The sequence below is a fragment of the Mandrillus leucophaeus genome, unplaced genomic scaffold (genome assembly GCF_000951045.1).
Source record: "Mandrillus leucophaeus isolate KB7577 unplaced genomic scaffold, Mleu.le_1.0 Scaffold299, whole genome shotgun sequence".
NCBI lineage: Eukaryota > Metazoa > Chordata > Mammalia > Primates > Cercopithecidae > Mandrillus > Mandrillus leucophaeus.
This window is the reverse complement of record NW_012103131.1, coordinates 1,421,591-1,425,780: the sequence shown is the minus strand read 5'-3', so window position 1 is coordinate 1,425,780 and position 4,190 is coordinate 1,421,591.

Below are 4,190 nucleotides of genomic sequence, written 5' to 3'. Positions count from 1 at the left end.
CATGTTGGTCAGGCTGGTCTCGAACTCCTGACCTAAAGTGATCCTCCCGTCTCAGCCTCCCAAAGTGCTGGGATTACAGACATGAGCCATCATGCCTGGCCTGCACTCCTTAATCGCTCTCTTTCCCCAGTCCCTGAAGCCCATGCTTATTCACATATCACAGCCCCTCACCAACCGGTGGCTGTGCCTCCTGGAACACGTGGCCCTCTCAGCCCATGCAGGGGAAGAGGGAACTAGGGTTGCCTTAGCTAAGAAGTTACCCATTTAAGTCCACTCACATTTCAGTTGCCAGAACTCGGTCTGTGTCCCCATCCAGCTGTGAGATGGGCTGTCTGCCTTGGCCTGGATGGATAGATGCTGTCAGGAAGCCCTTGCACTGTCTTGCTTTTCACTGAGGACTCTATGAGACTCTGCAAGGACAAAAGCCATATGATCATCTCAATCAACGTCAAAAAAAGGATTTGACTAAAGTTAACATCCCTTCATGATGAAAACCATCAACAAATTTGGTAGGAAAGGAACATATCTCAACACAATAAAGGACATATATGACAAACCCACAGCTAATATCATACTGAATAAGAAAAAGTTGAAAGTTTTTTATCTAAAATCTGGAATAAGACAAGGATGCCTGCTTTCACCACTTGTATTCAACATAGTCCTGGAAGTCCCTGCCGCAGCAATTAGGTAAGAGAGAGAAATCGGAAAGAAAGAAGTCAAATTTTCCCTGTCTGCTGATAACATGATCTAAAGCCTCCACCAAAAAAACAAAAACAAAAACAAAAACAAAAACAAAAACAAAAAACTGTTAGAATTAATAAATTCAGTAAAGTTGCATGATACAAAATCAACATACAGAAATTAGTACTATTTCCATACATCAACAGCAAACCATCTGAAAAAGAAATCAAGAAAGCAATTCCTGGGCTAGGCATGGTGGCTCACGCCTATAATCCCAGCACTTTGGGAGGCCGAGGCAGGAGGATTGCCTGATGTCAGGAGTTTAAGATCAGCCTGGCCACATGATGAAACCCATTCTCTACTAAAAATACAAAAACTAGCTGGGCGTGGTGGTGTGCACCTGTAATCCCAGCTACTTGGGGGGCTGAGGCAGGAGAATTGCTTGAATGCGGGAGGCAGAGGTTGCAGTGAGGTGAGATAGTACCTCTCCCCTCCAGCCTGGGAGATAGAGTGAGACTCTCAAAAACAACAACAACAACAACTACTACAACAACAAACCAAGTATAAATTGAATCAAAGTGGTGGTGAAATATCTCTACAGTGAAAACTGTAAAATAGCAATGAAATGAACTGAAGAGGACACAAATAAATGGAAAGATATTTTATGTTCGTGGGTTAGAGGAATTAATATTGTTAAAATGTTCATACTACACAAAGTGATCTAGAATTTCAATGCAGTCCCTATCAAAAAAATTAACATTCTTCACAAAAATAGAAAAAACAATCTTAAAATATGTATCAAACCATAAAAAACCTCAAATAACCAAAGCAATCTTAAGCAAAAAGAACAAAGCTGGAGGCATTAAACTACCTAACTTTAAGATCTACTACAAAGCTATAGTAACCAAAACAACATGATATTAGCATAAAAACAAGACACATAGACCAATGTGAGAGAATGGAGAACCCAGAAATAAATGCATGCAACTGATTTTTTTGACAAAGATGTCAAGAACACACACTGGGAGAAAGGACAGCCTCTTTAGTAAATGGTTGAGAAAACTACATATCGACACTCAGAAGAATAAAACTCTACCACTTTCTTTCACCATATTAAAAAAAAATTAACTCAAAATGGATTGAAGAGTTAAATGTAAGACCTGAAACTCTAAAACTACTAGAAGAAAACGTAGGGGAAATGTTTTAGGACATAGGCCTGGGCGAGGATTTTTTGTTGCCTATGCTCAAAAGCATAGGCAACAAAAGCAAAAATAGACAAATGGTATTATAGCAAACTAAAAAGCATTTGTACAACAAAGGAAACTATCAACAGAGTGAAGAGACAATCTATAGAATAGGAGAAAATATTTGCAAACTATGCATCTGACAAGGGGCTGATATCCAGAATACATAAAGAACTCAAACAACTCAATAACAAAAAACTAAATAATTGAATTTTAAAATGGGCAAAAGATCTGAACAGATATTTATCTAAAGAATACATAAACATTGCCAACATGTATGTAAAAAAATGTTGAACATCACTAATCATGAGGGAAATGCAAATAAAAACCTTAATGAGATATTACCTCACCCCAAGTAGAATGGTTTTTACCAAAAAGACAAAAAACAAAACAAATACTGGCAAAGATGTAAAGAAATGGGAACCCTTATGTATTAGTCTTTTCTCACGTGGCTAATAAAGACACACCTGAGACTGAGTAATTTATAAAAGAAAGAGGTTTAATTAACTCATAGTTCCACATGGCTGCGGGGGCCTCACAATCACGGTGAAAGGTGAAAGGGAAGCAAGACATGTCTTACGTGGCAGTCATACAGGCAAGAGCGCTTGTGCAGGGGAACTGCCCTTTTATACAACCATCAGATCTCATGAGACTTACTATCATGAGAATAACATGGGAAAAACCCACTCTCATGATTCAATTACCTCCCTCTGGGCCCCTCCCATGAAACATGGGGATTATTACAATTCAATATGAGATTTGGGTGGGGACACAGAGCCAAACCATATCACCTTATATACTGTTGGGAATGTAAACTAGTACAGCTGTTATGGAAAACAGTATGGAGGTTCCTCAAAAAATTAAAAATAGAACTACCATATATCCAGCAATCTCACTACTGGGTATACTGTATCTATCTAAAGGAAATGAAGCCAGTATGTCACAGAGACACCTGCACCCCCATGTTGATTGCAACACTATTCACAATAGTGAAGATATGGAAGTGACCTAAGTGTCCCCTTACTGAATGAATGGATAAAGAAAATGAGGTACATATACACAATGGAATTATATTCAGCCATAAAAAGAATCGAGTCTTGTTATTTTCTGCAAGACGGATGAATCTGTAGGACATTATGTTAAGTGAAATAAGCCAAGCTCAGAAACATAAATACCACATGATCTTGCTCATTTGGGGAATCTGAAAAAGCTGATCTCATAGAAGTACAGAGTAGAATAGAAGTTACCAGAGGGTGGAGAAGCTTAGGGGAAGGAGGGGATGAGAAGAGATTGGTCAATGGGTACAAAATTACAGTTAGATAGAAGAAATAAGTTATGGTGTTCTATTGCACAGTAGGGTGACTATAGTTAACAATACAAGGGGACTTCAAAAAGTTAGGTAAAAATGGAATTAAAAGATAAAAATTTAAAGCATAAACTTGATCTCTCAACATAAGCTCCATTAACTTCAAGACATTTTTCTAAGAGATGTGATATGGTTTGGATCTGTGTCCCCACCCAAATTTCATGTTCAACTGTAATCTCTAGTGTTGAGGGTGGGGCCTAGTGGGAGGTGATTGGGTCACAGGGGCCCATTTCTCATGAATGTTTAGCACTATCCCTGAGGACAGCACTAGATGCTGTCCTCATGACAGTGAGTTCTTGTGAGGTCTGACTGTTTAAAAGTGTATAGCACCTCCTGCCCACCCACACTGTCCCTCCTGCTCTTGCCATGTAACACACCTACTCTTACTTTGCCTTCTGCCATGAGTAAAAGCTTCCCAAGGCCTTCCCAGAAGCAGATACTGCCGTGGTTCCTGCACAGCCTGCAGAATCATGAGCCAATTAAACCTCTTTTCTAATAAATAGCAGTGTGAGAATGGACTAATACAGGATGATACTAGCCATTTAGTCCGTTCTTAAAGAACTGAGGGTCCTGGGAATTTATGTCAATGTAGTCTTTTTTATGTTATTAACTAAAGGAAAATGGGTGCCATTTAAAGATTTTTTAAGATTAAGGATGGGTACAGTGGCTCATGTCTGTAATCCCAGCACTTTGGGAGGCCAAGGTGGGCAGATCACTTGAGGTCAGGAGTTGGGGACCAGCCTGGCCAACATGGTGAAAGCTCATCTCTACCAAAAATACAAAAATTAGCTGGGCATAATGGTGCACACCTGTAATCCCAGCTACTTGGGAGGTTGAGGCACGAGAATTGCTTGAACCTAGTAGGCAAAGGTTGCAGTGAGCTGAGATCACGCCACTGC